Source organism: Pteropus medius, unplaced genomic scaffold (assembly GCF_902729225.1).
Source record: "Pteropus medius unplaced genomic scaffold, Ma_sr-lr_union100, whole genome shotgun sequence".
Taxonomy (NCBI): domain Eukaryota; kingdom Metazoa; phylum Chordata; class Mammalia; order Chiroptera; family Pteropodidae; genus Pteropus; species Pteropus medius.
This window is the reverse complement of record NW_024340849.1, coordinates 2,035,285-2,051,634: the sequence shown is the minus strand read 5'-3', so window position 1 is coordinate 2,051,634 and position 16,350 is coordinate 2,035,285.

The following is a 16,350-nucleotide window of genomic DNA, read 5'->3' as shown; positions in this document are numbered from 1 at the left end:
TGCCTCGGTTCATGGACCCCCGCGGTAGGCGCTGGGCACCCGGGGGAGGCGGGGGGCACGCCGTGGGCACGAGGAGTCAGGGCTCAGACGAGGGGCCGGCCAGGCACGTGATCGTGAGCAGCGAAGCCGCGCCCAGGAAACGGGGAGCGGGGAGATGCGGGGTTTACCTTGGGAGGAAGCCATGAGCATCGCTAGGAAGCGTTTCTCTCACGTCGAAGACCCAAGGAAGGAGCCGAGCGTGACCCAGGGCACAGACCTCCCCGAGGGGCCCGCGGGGACCCAGCTCCATGACCGGCTGGGCGGAGGGAAGAGCCTGCTGCGGAGGCTGTCGGTCTGTCACGGAGCTCAGGTCACCGAAGGATTTAAGTGGGGAATCGCGCGTCCTAATTTGCGTTTTTAAGGACGTCTGGCCGCTGTCCGAAGGATCGATCTGGAGGATCGATTTCGAGGATGGAATTTGGAAGGACGTGGACCCGGCATCGCTGCCCGCTGAGAAGCGGGGTTGGCTCTTCGACTGGAGGGCCGTGGGCTGCCGTGGGAGGAGGCAGGTGGATTCAGAATGCACCTTAGAGGAAGAGGCCGTAGGACCTGGTGCCGCGGGATGTAAGAGAGAGGGGGGGACGGGAGGTGACGCTGAGATCGCCGTCAGGGAACCGGCGGACGGCGCCCATTTGTGGAGACGGGCGCAGGCGCAGGCGACCGGACACGCTTGGGCTCCATCTCACCTGCTGGAGGTGGGCAGGTTTGAGAGGCTTCTGCAGATTCCGGCTGGGCAGCCGGATGAATCAGTCTGAGGCTCGTGGGGACGGCTGGGGCTGGATACAAACGTTTCAGAGTCGTTAACGCGCTGGTGATGTTTAAAGCGCTCGTGAAAAACGCGGCCACCCAGAGAGAGCCCGAGGCGAGACGGCAAGCGGCACCAGGACGGGGATCATAGGGACTTCGAAACGTGGATGGCAGGTCGAAGGGGAAGAATCCAAACCCGGTGCAGCTGAAAGAGAGAGAATTAGGGACTCTTGAGACGTCCTCGGAGACAGAGCTGAGCAGCAGGAGGGCCGGGGGAGCAGCCGGCGGGGGGCTTGCTCACCCCGGAACCCGGGACTTCACCAGCCGCCTCACTGGCGGTCCTGGGAGGGACAGCCCGGCCAGAGCGGGTCGAGGGGGGAGAGGTTCACCTGCTGTAGAAAATGCTGCAGAGGTTTGCCCCGGAGTTGGGGGGAGAAACGGGGCCATGGCCGGGGCAGGCGTGGGGGCCCAGAGCAGTCGTCTGATTTCATTTTAGTAACGCATGTGACATGTTAGCGCCCTCACGTGCATCGTCCAGTCAGCTTCCGTGAGCACTTTCCCCTCCAAAACCTACAGCTGTGACCTTATTTGAAAAAGTGGTTTTGACAGATGTGATTAAGTTAAGGATCTTAAAATGAGATGATCCTGGATGATCGAGGCGGGCCCTAAATCCAGTGATAAGTGCCCTTAGGAGAAACAGAGAGAGGACACAGAGGAGAGGTGACACGATGACAGAGGTAAAGACGGCAGGGATGCGGCCGCGAGCCGAGGGACGCCGGAGCCACCGGAAGCTGCAAGAGGCCAGGACGCTTCTCCCCGGGGGCCTTCGGAGGCCGCCCGGCTCTGCCGGCAGCTTCATCTCAGACTTCTGTCGTCCGGAGCTGTGAGGATGAGCTTCTGTTGTTTTAAGCTGCCCAGTTTGCGAGGGCAGCGCCAGGACACGGCCCAGCGGGGAGGCTGCAGTCACACAGGACTTCCCCGAGGCCGGCTGGGTGGTCTCCTGCCATCGTCGTAAAGGTCCTTGTAGTTTTCGAGCGAGGACCCTGCACTGCCATTTTGCACCGGATCCTGCTAAGGTCATAGCCAATGAGGGCTCGGGACGAATAGGGACGCCTTCGACCCGAGTCCCACGCTCTCTGTGAGGACAATCGCACAGATTGTCCTGGGCAGGCACAGCCATCACCTGTTTTTTTTCAGAAAACTTTGGGGACAAAGAAGAAAAATGGAGACTCGCCAGGTGCTCATCGCTCCATATACAGAGGTTACGCAGAAGCCCGGCCTTCAGCAGGAGAATCGCCATCCTGCCCAGATGGAAACGCTTACGAAGAATGAAGACATGTGCAGAATTCGTCTTAAAACTTGAAGAAGCGAGAATTTTACATTTTGAAAAACTGCGTATGTTTTTCGGCTCTCGCGCACCCCCTGCTCACGAGCACGGGGTCTGTGCACCGAATGAAGATGCCCGGTTAGCTTGTCCCTTCGTTCTTTGAGTCGCTCATTCAGTAAACGCCCGTTAGGGACAACGCGCACGTTTCCGGTGTTCGATTAGGCACGAAGAGAACAAACGAAGAGTAAAAGACGATTCTCGTCACCTAGAAACGTGTGTAGAGAGAAAAACGTATAAAGTAAAAACATCCACTCAAGTTTTCGAAGCACAGTTGACCCTTGAACGACGTGCGTTTGAACTTCGAGGATTCACTCATACACGGATTTTTTTTTTTTTCGGCTGAGCAACACAGTTCAATTGACCCTCTCGGGGATGTGACCGGTTTTTAGGTTTTAGAGAGATGAAGGTTTGGCAATATGGAGGGACGGCCGGCAGAGGAAGGGTTCGGGGGAGGCTAGATGCTGCACGTGAGGGTCGCGGGGAGCAGCGCACAGGGCTGGACGAGCTTCCGACAGCAGGTGACAGGCGGCGGGACGCACGGCAGGGCCAGGGCTGAGAGCGGCAGCGACGTCGGAGTCGGCCAGCAGGTCCGTATCTCAGCCGAGTGGCCTTGGGCGACTTACTTATGCTCCTCCTGCCTCTGTCACCTCATGGATAAAAATGGAGAAAGCCGTAATATTGACACCTGAAGGCTGCTGCGAGCGAGAGAGGGGATGATGCCTTCCAAGCGTCTTAGCAAATTGCGCTTGACAAATGCTCCCGTTTGTTTCTGTTTTAACGACATCTCGCTCGGAGCTTTTGTCAGCGTCTCCCTCCCCTTGAAAGCTGGAGCGTTTGAGACTGTCTCCGCTCACAACTGACTAAAGAAAGGGCCAAAGCGAGAAAGAAAATATTGGCAGGGTTCGGGGGCATCTGGCTGCAGCGTCAACTAACCCTGTCGTCTTCGGCACACTGCAGGGTCCTGGAATGACATCTGCATTATCGAACAATATTGATTTTAACGTATCGTATTCTAAATTGTTTACGTTCATTATCTACTGATGACCTATATGGTAATCCTTTATTAAACATCATATTTAATGAATCCTGATTCCCTGGTCTGTTACATAATAATAATTCACTAAAGTCGCCAGAAAGCAAAAACTCAAATTTTGGAATCACTAACGATATTGAAGTATCACTGGAATCTATTGTGTGAAATCAGCCATAGTCTATATTTTCCTTAGTGTGTTAAATATTGTGATATTTTGAAAACTACGTTGTTTTCTCTCCACTGAATAATTCTGTAAAGTGGTCTGTAGGGTCTGGACGTTTTGAGTGGGTCGGTTCAAAATGGAATTTAATGTGAGTATCTTCTTGTCTCAAATGACAACGGTCAGTGAGGAATTGCACCAGAGAGCCGGCACCGGGAGAGCTGGTTTCTAGTCTACTCAAAAGGGGACACAGGGAAGGTCACTCGTCCCTCTCAGAACTGGCATTGGGTTTCCTCTGAGGTCTTTTTCATATTTGCATTTTGGAACTGACTCGATTCTAAATGCATACAAGGCGGGAGGAGGAGAAAGCATGGCAGCTGGTGGCCCAAGCAGCCGATGGGCCAATGAGCACGGGCTCCAGGGCGGTGACCCAGAGGCCCGTCTATCTAGTGCATCCTCGGGCAAGGCGCTCATGCGCTCCGGGCCTCAGCTTTCTGTCGGGCGAATGGGGCGATGGTGGTACCCACTTCACGGGCTGGCTGCAGCCCCGACACGGCAGTCTGTAGGGATGTTCCCCGGCATTACCGTGCCCTTCCCATCTGACGGAAGACGAACCTCAGCAGCATCGCTTGCTCTTAAGAGGATGGGGTGCAGGGCAGCAGGGGGTGGTGACGGGGTAAGGAGCCGAGGTGACGGTTCAGAGGCACCTGCACTTTATAGAGAGGTCGAGTTCGCAATCCACACCCTACTCGCTGAAGAAACCTGAATTGACTGTAATCGCCAACGATCTTCCCATTTTTTATTACCTAATATTTAGTTAGTTGAATTTTCCAAGATATTTGGTGAGACTCAAGCAGAAATTTACAGGAAATTATACTATTCTTCCTCAGGTGAAGCGATTTTCGCTCCTTCCTCCATCTAATCGAGTTTGTTCCTGTCCTTTCTTCGATCATAGCCTCGGTTCTGGGTCGCTTTCCAGAACAGAAAAATGCCTGTCTGTTTGGAAAGATCCGCCATAGAAAAAAGGCCTCGGAAAGCTCTTCCCCTTCCTAAAGCCTCCTCCACCCCAGGTGTGAGGAGCCCCTGGGCGCACTGCACCCACAAGCCACTGCCTCTAAACGCGGAATGTCTGCGGGGAGGTCCTCAGCTTTCCCGCGCGTTCGTGGGGTCTCGGGTCCCTGAGCTCTCAGATGTCCCCAGGAAAGGCAGAGGAGGGACACCCTGACACAGTGGTCTCCTGACAGCACAGGTCCAGGGCGATCACAGTAAAGGGGAGACTCAGAAAACATGCCAGAATTGCTAAGCGGAGAGACGGGTGACATTGGAAGGACAGGTCGTGCCGGGTTAAATAACGGCCCCCAAAATTCATGTCCACCTGGACACCGCGAATGTGACTTTTGTAAATAGAATCTTTGGAGGTGTTATCCAGTTAAAATTAAGGGCCTGCCCTAATTCGATATGACTATTGTCCTTATAGAAGAAGAGACACAGAGAGACCATTCCCCAAAGCTGGCAATGACTATTTCCAAAAACTGAATTTTCAGAGTTAGCACTCATTATATCCATTTTCAAACATTCTAATTTCCGGAATATGTTTTTAGTTTATTGATGAGGTATATTAGGACACTAATGTGCTGTATTTTTCACTTACGGTATATTTTTGAAGAAAATAGTATTTAGCCGGTGAAAAAGTAGATACGAAAAAAATAAAATGCCCCGATAAATCACCCAGTTCGTGAAAAATAAATCATCACTCTTAACTTCTCTTCCACGTTCAAGCCACATCCCATGGCTACGCTTTCTCTAAAGCGATCTTGATAGGCATGTAAGGAATGAAAAAAAGTTATTTTGATGCTTCTGTCCCCCCGATGATTCATGTTTCTTTGTAAACTGAAATGTTGAGAGTCAAATAGATTGTATCAGAAAGAACAAAGTGGTTAAAGAAACAGAGAGATAGAAAGATGTTGAAAAGCCCGGTCTGCGGGACCGTTTGTAATGGATGCTATAAAGAGAACACTCCTTTTCTTTAAAAACGTTTCTTTAGTAACACAAAAGAAATAAGAAAAAGAGTTTTCAGTGGCCTACGTGACAAGATATAACGTCCCATCATTTCTATTAAGATCTCGGTGGTAACACAGATGCATTGGCATTTAATAGAAACAGATTCGAGGTCAGATGGTTTTTTAAAAATAGTTCTTTCCTTGCTTGGAAAGGAATGTAAGTTAGAGAGTAATCCATCAATCTTCTAGAGTGGTTTTAAACTTCTACCAGCCTGGAAAATTTCCCCCATACTTACCAGAAATAAGACAATGACATATCTGATGGCGCTGAGCTTCAGTCACGAGTTTTATTTGGAAATGCTTTTCAAAGCGCCACTCGCCCTGCTCCGATTCTTTAAAACAGGACTCATTTTATTGTCCCTCTCGTTCCGAAGCTTATATCAATTTGCGTGTCTTGAATATGTGCGGTTTTACTACAACGGACACAGGCCTTTTCCTCACTTATTTATAGTGTGAGAAACACCACGGAATCCTGTGTCCCTTCTTCCAAGCCTCCAGAGGCTTGATGACGGGGAAGTGTGACAGCACAGGGTTCGGAGAATAGTTGCGGTCGCCGCTCAGATTATCTGCCGCACCGACCAAAAAATCTCCAGTTCAGATACTTGTTCCTACCTTCGTTTCAGCTTCTTAACTGAGCCAAGGGCCAGAATGCCAAAGAAAAAGCTAAGTGAATAGTAATGGGACTTCCGGCCAAGACGGCGGAGGAGGGAAACGCTGAGCTGGCCTCTTCCCACGACCACATCAAAACTCCAACTCAGTGATAGAACAACCTCCCTGCGAACCGCCTGAAGGCTAGCTGAACGCAACGCCTATAACTATGGACACAAAGAAGAAGCCACGGTGAGACTGATAGGAGGGGCGGAGATGTGAAACAGGTCGCTTCACGCCCATGTGTGGCAGTTAAGAGTCGGGAGCCATATCTCTGCTGCGAGGGTCCCCGTGAGAGGCTATGGGTCCCATCCCTACAACAGGCTCCCTAACCCAGACCATCAGTGCCGGGAAAAGGAGTCCTCACATCATCTGCTGGGAAAATCAGATGATGTGAGGACTGGGAAAATCAGATGATGTGAGGACTCCTGTGAGGGCTGCTGTAGACACAGGTACTCTCTTAAGAGTCCCAAGCACAGACTTACCCACAAACCTTGCTGTAAGCTCCAACGAAGGGACAGCAGCTCAAAGAGCACCAGGCACAGATGGGGAGGGACAGCTCTCTATGGGACTAAAGTGCCAGTGGGCACCATTGTTCTTTTATTGAGTTCTTCCTGCCCCTACAAAGCCAGCAGGTGCAGGTGGGCAGCAAATCTGAGTCTCCATCAAACTGGTAAACACCGTTTGCCCCACCCTGGTGATTCACTGAGACCCCACCCCATCCAAATCATGCATCAGCCGAGCCTCTCGCAGTGGCTGTTTCTCACAAGCGGCCAGCCTCTACTTGCACCACGGGCTTTCCTAAAATCTCCCAAAGGTCCCCAAAGCCCAAACAAGCAGAATTTGGCCTCAGTGCATCCTGTACCTCTGGTTAAGTGGCCTCCAGCTGGGCATTGGTGGCAGCTGGCCTCGGTTTGCAGCAGAGCCTTTGCCAGGTGCCTCCAAGCCCAGTACGAGCAGTTACCTACCACAGATCACTTTGTAGCTTCCACGAGGTGGCCCTGGGCTGAGCACAGGCAGCAGCTGACCTGGGTCTGCACCAGAACCCCGCCCAAGAGGGCCCAGAAACGATATGCTCAGTGGCCAGCTCCGAACCACACTAGAGAACCACCCGATGAGCTCCACAAATGACACACCCAAAGGGTAGACTCAGCAGTCACCAGAGCCCCGATAAAACAAATCCCTCTCTGTGAGGTCCACTCCTGCACAACAGCTTGTCCACCGAGTCAAGGCCAGTCCTCACGGCCAGGCAGCCTGAAGGCCAGCTCCTCCCACTGATGTGCCAACAGCAATCAAGACTCAACTACAATAAGAGGTTACACACAAACCACACAAGGGACACCTGTGGAGCACCCAGCTCAGGTGACCAAGGACACCGCACCACTGGGCCTCACAGGACACCTACCACATAAGGCCACCCTGCCAAGATGGGGAGACTGGCAGCTCTAACACACAGAAACAAACACAAGGAGGCAGCCAAAATGGGGAGACAAAGACACATACCTTAAATGAAAGAATAGGACAAAACTCTAGAAAAACAAACAAAATGGAGGCATGTGATCTACCAGATGCAGAGTTCAAAACACTGGTTATAAGGACGTTCAATGAACACAGGGGAAGAGCAGAGAGATGAGCTCACTGAGAACTCACACGAAGAGCTGGAAACCACAGAAAAAGCACAATAATAGTAGTAGGTAAAATAGATTTGTTTTTTAAGAAGGAGGCATTGCGTATGCAAGATCCCGTTTGCGTTTCCTTTGGATGTAGACCCAGAAGTGGCATCGTCGGACCATGTGTGAGTTCTACGTTTTCGCTTTTTGAGGAATCCCCATATACCGTTTTCCACAGTGGCTGCACCAGTTTGCGGCCACCAGCTGGGCACAAGTTTCTCTTTTCTCACTCTTGTTCTTGACCTTAAACTTACCAGATGCTGTCTGCCAACATCAGAGGCCAGAGGAAGAAGGAGCTCCAGTGAAAACGTCCATAACGAACATCGGCCTCGTGTTCGCTGGCACAAACCCGTCATCCTCATCGTAGCTTTCCCGAAACTTCCTTCTCCCCGATCACGGAGGGAATATTGTAATAATTTCTCCAGCGGCGAGGAAGACAGAGAGTGAGTTTCCTGGGCCTGGATTTATGTCCCTCAAAGAAGAGTTTTGGCCACTCGAAGATGGGTTGGTGTTGAATTCGAGTTTGGTTTTCTTTGCCTCCCCCTCCATGACCGTTACGCTGTCTGGGGTACAGGTGCTCGCTGAAATGTCCGCCAACTGGCAAGCGAGAAGCGGGACTGTGCGCGCGGGCAGCCGGCTCAGAATAATCTCTCAGCTCGCTGAACTTGGGCTGGCTACGCAGAAGGCCGGCCGCCCCGGCCCCGCCCCGCACCATGCTCCCTCGAAGTTTCACATTTCTATTTTAATGCTGCTCCTCATTAAAACGTATTGTAGTGTGAAAACCGTGTTTGTCTCTCACTCTCCCTGCCTTATAAGTCACCTTGGAATGACTTCATCAGTTTGCAAATACCACGAGGTGTGTTTTCCATCCTTTACTCGTCGTCGGGTCCTGTCTGTCCATCAGACTCGGTCTCTGAATGATCGAGGCAGAGCCTGTGCTTCTCTCGTGTCCATGTGCAGTGCCTAAAACGTGACGCGTACCCCAAGTACGAAAATGACAATAGGAAATGCGTATGGCGACCACGAAGGTACACAGCCGGGCTGATGCCGATGGGTCCTCAAAGGAGGGCCCCTCCCCTCCGCATGGGACGTGACGGCGTCCTCAGGCCGGTGCACAGTGGTCGGTGCAGCAGCCAAATGCTGCCCACAGTGACCTGGCTCCGTGGCTCAACATAAGTGAGCATAAAGGCGCATGGCTGTCTCGGCTTCTTGCTGTAGACACGAGCTCAGTTTCTCCTCTGGACGAAGGGCGCGAGGCTGATTTGTCCCCCACCCCCTGACAAGATGAAGGGACAGGAGCGTCCTCTGCTTTTAGGCGATCTCCACGGCCATCTTATGGTAAAGTTTTTCAGAGCCTAATGAATTAACTGACGTTGTTTCATTGAAAACACTTAGTTTAAGTGAATCTTACCGCCTCTCCACAGGCAGCTTTCCGGTGACGTTCGCTGGCATGGTGCATTAGCTCGCCTGTCACTAGGAGAGGCGATGCACCATATCACGACTTCAATTTTTCGATGTCTAGATGGCTTATTAAGTGGATCCCCCCCCAACTTGAATGTCCCGCATATTTAACAGGTTAGTAGAGATTTAACTGTATAGTTACTTATTTTGTTATTTGCCTTGTTCTAAAAGTAACTTCAGTCAACCTAGAAGAATATAAACAATGCAACAATCGACATGGAAGTGAGAACAGTCTACGGAAGGAACAATAACGAGGAAAGTTAGTAACGAAGTGAGCTCCTGCACGACCGCCTCCTGTTGAAGTAGGTACTTGTCAGGGCTGGCTATGAACATGGCCACGGGAGTCATGGCCACCAACACGGAGAGAGGAAGGACATAATTTACGTGATTTGCCATGTCCAGCAGAGGCATGGTCACCTCCACCACTATGCCAGTAAGAAAGTTTCTCATGAGTTCACGTGCAAGGACACCACATAATGGCCTCACTAGGGGCCACTTCTCGGAACGTCCCTCAACACAGTCTGGAGACAAAGCATCGAAGTGGGACTCAGGTCAAGCAGTTACAGGTGCAGGAGGAAAGGGGGTCTGCGTATGGAGGTCCCCGCTGGCTTGCCTAACCCAGAGGAGACCCACAAAGGTTGGGGGTTTGGTAAGCGCTGAGCGGTGGCGAGTTCAAGGTTACGAGTCATGAGCATTCCTGAAATGGGGCCGCTCTGTGCGGCTGTGTGAGGGTGCAGACGGCTGTGTGCTTTGCCAGTCAGGGTCCTCTCACGGCAGTGATGGATCCTGAGGAGAACTTGTGCCCAGCAAGGCGGCCGTCAACTCCCCCGTGGGGAGAACTGAGCGGGCCACTGGATGGACCAGCTCGGCCTAGCGGAGAGAGCCACGTGCGTGACAGACGCGGATATTGCCCGGGAAGGGAGATGCGCGAAGGCCCATCCTGACTGAAGAGCTGTTAGAAGGAGTTTACTCGGGGTTCCCTGCAGGTCTTTCTCTGCAGAAACTAGGAAATGCGCTTGTCATTGAGTGACAAGGTTGCATCACCAGAAACGTAGCAGAAGAGACCGCGGCTCAGCCGCCGGCACAGAAGCGGACACGCACACCAAAGCCGTCCATGGCGAGACACGTCAAAGATCCAGGGCAACTTGCCACGGCCATTGGCATCGTGGGGGACGGGGGGGCTAGAAAAATCGGGGATAAACAACTCCCTTTGAACAAATGTGTCACCTGGTGTATGAAACAAGGAGACGAAGTTAAAATGCATTGTGGTTTCTTAGGAGCTATTCAAGGCTGGACATCAAAGACCTTGCAGCCCACATGAGGTCATTTTAGCCACAAACGTAGCAGCATCTCTACCTTCCCCACCCCTGCTACACACGCCCCAGGAATGGCGCACGTCTGAAACTACGCAGAGCCAGCAGACCAGAGCTTCAAACTTAACTCTCTCTCTCTCGCCAAGTGACTCTGGTAAGTGCATTGACATCTTTGTGCTTTCAACGCCTTGACATGAAAATAAGTTATGCTGAATTAGACATTTTCTAAGAATTCTTAAAACTCAGCGAACCTTTGGAGGTGACCACAAAATCTTCCACTTGAGGCGATGTCTTCATTCCCAAAGTAGAAAGCCGGGAAGAGTAGGAAGCGTTTGGCTGGGTAACAGAGACGAGTGTGGTCGTATCTCAGAGAGAGTCATTTAGAAGGTAGAGGGACAATGTCTGATGACATTTGTCTAGCGTAACGTCATTTCACGCAGAAAAGGTAGTGTGTTTTGCCTTTCTAAAAACAAGTTTAAAAAACAATTGACATTTCTCATTAATAAGTTCAGACACATCTTACTGCAGTGAACTTATCTGACTATGCTCTCTCATCGAAGGAATAGGAAAATATTGCCAATTTACTGCAATAAGGTAATTACTGTAATAAGATAAATGTTAACTTTTTAATGAAAACCACTGTATTTGAGTAATTACCCTTCTGAGGACTACTCCACATATGATTTCTTTGCAATTATTAAGATTAATTCACTTTTTTAGTAGGAAGAGACCCAAATTCCAAGCCAAATGATCATTTTTATAAGCACATTTTCGAATGTCCTAGAACTTATAAAAGGGGAGAGAGAAACGAATTTAAGTCTTGTTTTGAAATCGGTTTTATTAAGTCGCAGGCTGTCAGGTTCCTAGGTTTAGCTAAATGCAAACAAAAGCCACAAAACCCCGGTAAAAATAGATGTGACCGAAATAGGAGGGTCCGTTGACCATCAGCTCGGGCGCACAGGCGGGGGGTCTAATTAGAACGTTCTCGGTTCACAAACCCAGGAGCTTTCCATGAATAGCTCACGCACCTCCTACGTGCATAAGCAGACGTGTGACAGCATCACTTCCAGGGTCCCTCCAGGCTCCGGAAGCTTCTGGAACGGTGCTCGGGGAGGGTCCTCGTGGGGTCATGGCACGGTCTGCGGAACGACAAAGCCCAGCCGGAGTCGGGCCTGGAGGGCACACGCGTCGCCCCGAGGCGGTTCGCGTCCACGTGTCCTTTCATCGCCGGGTCTGCTGTGCGGCTTCGTTTTAGGAAACACGTCAGGTCCCGTCCTCAGTGGACGCCCCTGGCCTCTGGGTGTCACTGCCGTTTCTGACAGCCCAGGAGTCTAGGAGAGGAGCGTGGCTCTTTCTCGTTCTGTGGATTTAAGGCGGGTGTTGCGGACGGCGTCGTGGTGCAGAGGGTGAGTGAAGTCCCACCGGGACCGGCGGCATTTGAGCGACGGTAGCTGACAGTCTCGAGAGAAGGTGCCTTTGCCACGGAGCCCTCTGCCCAGCTCCTACTCGGCACCGCCTACGTTTCCAGTGTTTACAGCGACTCAGGAAAATACAGGAGACTATTGATCACATCTATTTACACTCTTATCTATCGGTCTGTTCATCCGAGCGAGCGGCCTCTCTCTCTCGCTCTCTCTCTCTCTCTCATGCTATTAACTCCGACTATTGTCATATTGACATGAGGAGCAACTCATCTTTGTCCGTTGAGCCCCCAGTGGTGGAAGTCGAAGCCAGACTGCCCCCGAACCTCCTGCGTGAGATCTGAGCCCAGGACTGGACCCGCCCTTCAGCCGAGGAACACAGCACTCACGTCACAGGTCGCTGTGAGCGACGCCTGGCACATCGTAAGCACCGTTCTTACAGCGAGATGCAACTACAGAGTAGCTGGCATACGCGGCGGTCAGACTCTGCAGACGCCCCAGAGGCTCGTGACCTCCTGTCATCCAATCGATCACTAATCTGGGCCCCGCTGGGAGGGTGGCCGGGGACGCGACCTGGGTGGGGCTGCTCTAACCAGCGAACTCTCTAAGGGCAGAGCGTTGTCTCCAGCTGGGGTCAGGAGGACAATTCAAGAGACTAACAGCATGAGAAGCAGTCGACCTGCCATTCCCGGGGGTGGAGCCGGCCACTTGGGAAGAAACGCGGTGGCCTCCAGCAGCAGAGGACAGGCCCGGCCCACAGCCAGCAAGATAACGGGGCCTTGGTCCCATGGGAGCTGGAGGGAGTATTTCCCCCCAGCCTCTGGACAGGAGCCCAGCCCAGCGGACGCCTCGAGTTTGGGGCCCAACTGGACTTGTGACCTCCAGAAGGGGAGCTAATAAATAGGAGTCGTGTCAAGCTAGGTCGGGGGTGATGCTATGTGGCAACAGGAAACGGACACGGCATAGAGCGCGGCCCTCCCACGGGGCGAGGCGGTGAGAAGCACGTTCCCTTCATGGCCCTTCACGCTCACTCACAATGCCGGGCGTCACGAAGTCACAAAGCGGGGTCCACTTGCAGAGACGGGAACGCGGAGAGGCGGGCACGGCCGCCACCTCGGACGTGAAGGCGACCTCAAGCCGCTCTGTGCACGGCTGACCACAGGCTGCTCGTCCAGCGTCTTTAACGGGGCTCAGAGTTGTCCCGTGCAAACTGGTTAATTCGGAAGATCGTGGGACACGGCGCCGGCTGCCTCGCTGCTGTGACGGAGACTGGGATGTGTGTCTGCGAAACCGGGTCCACTTCCTCCTCCCTGGGAACTCGGAACGTCCTGCCCAGCGCCCTGCAGTTAGCGGCCCCATGGCAAGTCCCAGGTCACACGAGCAGAAGCGGCGGCTGTCACTTCCAGGCTGAGGCAGTGATGCTCCAGCCCCGCTGTCCCCGTGTAGGTGACCGAAGACACCTGGCAATCGAGCGGTCTGGCGAGGACAGCAGCCCGGACCTCTGTGTCGCTGGAGAATGGCTGTCCCGGGAAGTGGCCCGCACCCCACTGGATGTTTAAAGAGCGAGACATTACATTTTTTTTCTGTTTCGGGGGCTGTATATTACCTTGCTGTGGCCTAGCCTATCCAGTTTCTCAGCAAGGCCATTGGAAGAGTGGGTGTAAGAATCAGATGGACGGAAAATGTGAGATTTAAGATCGTTTCGTCAAAAATCTTTGATTTTCTGACTTACCGAATCGCATCGACTGGCCAGGGGCAATGCCTGGCCCGTTCACCATTACAATAATAAACATCCCTAACACGCGCTGTGGACAGGGATGAGCCGAGCTCCGTGCTGGACACCCACACACCCCGCCGCTCACCCCCGCAGCGGCACCGTCAGCTGGGCACGATTTTGGCTCCCGCCATAGGGAGGCGGACGCTGAGGCAGGACAGTTTCACGCCCTGGCCCGCGTCAGACCGACGCTAACGGCACACCGGGGGCGGGCGGGCTGGCCTTCCAGCACGGAACTTGGTGGCACAAGATGAGCAGATGGAGCTAATTGCACCGAGCGTTCCGACTGCATTTGTAAAAGGAAGATGGCGTTTTCTGCTTTATTTCTGATGCTCTCCCTGCTAAAGCCACCTAATTACTTGCATTAGCACTGTGCACTGCCTTCAAGGAGCTGTCACACTTCTTCTCTAGGGTCTTAATTAGTACCTCAGAGTCCATGATGGCAAATAAATAGAAATAAGAAGAAGGTGGGTTGAAGAAGGATGCAATCATTTGAAGCCCTCCCATTAGAACATGGAGTCGCTTTATCCACGCCTTGAATCTGAGCTGCCCCTTTGTCTGGCTTTGAGCGCGGCCTGTAGCAAAAATGATGTGGGGGTGGGGGGTGGGGGGGGCTTCCGAGCCTCAGCCTCCACGACCTGCTGCAGCGTCTGCTCTCGAGAAGCCCCCACCGTGCCAGGCAGCAGCTGTGACAGCAGACCGCGGGAAGGCGGAGCGTCTCGGCCATTCCCTGCAGCTGAGGCCCAGTCCCCACGCAGCCACCCAGCCCCGGCCGAGCCACCCGTCACTGCAGCCAACCCGGGAAGCGTGAGAAGAAATAAGTTACCGTTGCTTTGAGCTATGATTTGGTGTGATTTCTTATCTAGCAATATCCATGTGATAAAAATGAAGGCTTTTATGAAAGCAAATAAAACCCTAGACAGTTCGGTTTGGGGAACGCCCCCAGATTAACTGTAAGGGATAGTCCTGGGGACCCACAGGAATTTTTTTTAATCCCATTTGCTAAATCTAATTATTCCATCATTGATTTTGGAAATAATAAGAGCTAATTTTCCCATCGACTGGTCAGCTCTCAATTTCATTTATCGCTGGGAGATGTGAAGGAGTCTGTTCTCTTACTTGACTCATTTCGTTCATTTTCCGAATAGTCGAACGGCATCGCATGCAAAGTATCTATTGGGAAATGATTCTACACTTAATGTTAGAGCCTGCTACACCTCGCATGCTTAGACAGGTCACGCTGGGTTAATGGCTGGTCGTTTCTGAGAACTCTCTTCTTCTGTGCTGCTGGGAGCGTCACCAGAGATTTACTGCTGTCACATTGAGCCAACAACCTGGCATGGGGGAGCTCTGGTTTTCGGAAAGGATATAAAAGTAGAGAACAGAGCCCTTGGGGACATGAAAGAGCTCGTGGCACTTTGAGCTGACCCTAACATCCTGGATGAGTTCCAGTCGTGGTAGCAAAGGCATTTCCTTCTGCTTTGTTACAGGCACTAAGGCATCTACCGTTTCGTTCCGTTTCATTTCTTCGAACGAATCTCCTCTGTCTGTAACTGATTCTTATATTGCTGACTGACCAGCTGCTGCATGGACCAGGGGTCTGCAAACTTCGCTCTGGACAGAGGCAGAAAGCAAACACTGCAGGCTTTGCAGGCCAAGGCAGAATCAAGACATTATCTTGGTATTTACATAACAAGAGGGAAAACAAATTTCATCAGTAAAAAACTACTGATGAAATTCAAAATATAGTAACAATAATTAAATGCAGTGTTTTAGGTCTATGGCTCATGAAAAACACACAATTGTTTTCTCCATAACGTTTCATGTAATTGGGGCGTTCCCTATGACCACATCGATGGCAACTGTGTACCTGTTAAACCTTCCTTATCTCACAGAACACCCAGAAATAGTCAGGGGCTGGATCGGACCCCCGGGCTGCAGTTTGCCCATCGCCCATGCTTAGGCGATGGCTCTGTCTACACCTGGGGGAAGTGGGCCGTCCCGCAGGCCCGACCGGGTCAGTGGGTGAACACTCGAGCAGTGGTGGACAGGGCAGGACCGTGAGGCAGAGCCGAGTACCGCGTGAAGACGTGCAGCGGTTTCCACTGCGGCCGCGGGGAGACGGCGCGGGGCCCCTGCTCTGCGGACTGGTGCGGGGGGCGGAGATGGCGCGGGGCCCCTGCTCCGCGAACTGGCCGGGGAGAGACGGCGCGGGGCCCTCTCTTGCATGACAGCACTTCTCCCCGCCCCGCTGGGTGTAGGCGACCCGCCTGCTCCCAGCTCTCAGTCTTGGGGCTCCGGGCTTCAGTGGCTGCCAGGGACACCCCGCATTGAGGCACACGTTGTCACTCGCCTTTCCCATAACCTCGCAAAACGATCCTGAGCCTTTTCCGGTCGTTAACACATTGTTGGTAGAAAGCCTGTTTTTGGCAAAATGATTTCCCAAACAAACAGTCTTTAAAGATCAGTTTTCATTATAAATCTCAATATTATGGATTGATGCTTTAGTCCAAGTGCTAGTTAAAAATGTGTATTACGCACAAACTTGCCGCCATACCAGAAAACGCCATGCGACACACTCATAACGCAGTCTGAGGGTCGCTACTAAATCTCTCTGATGCATTTAACTTTCTCCAG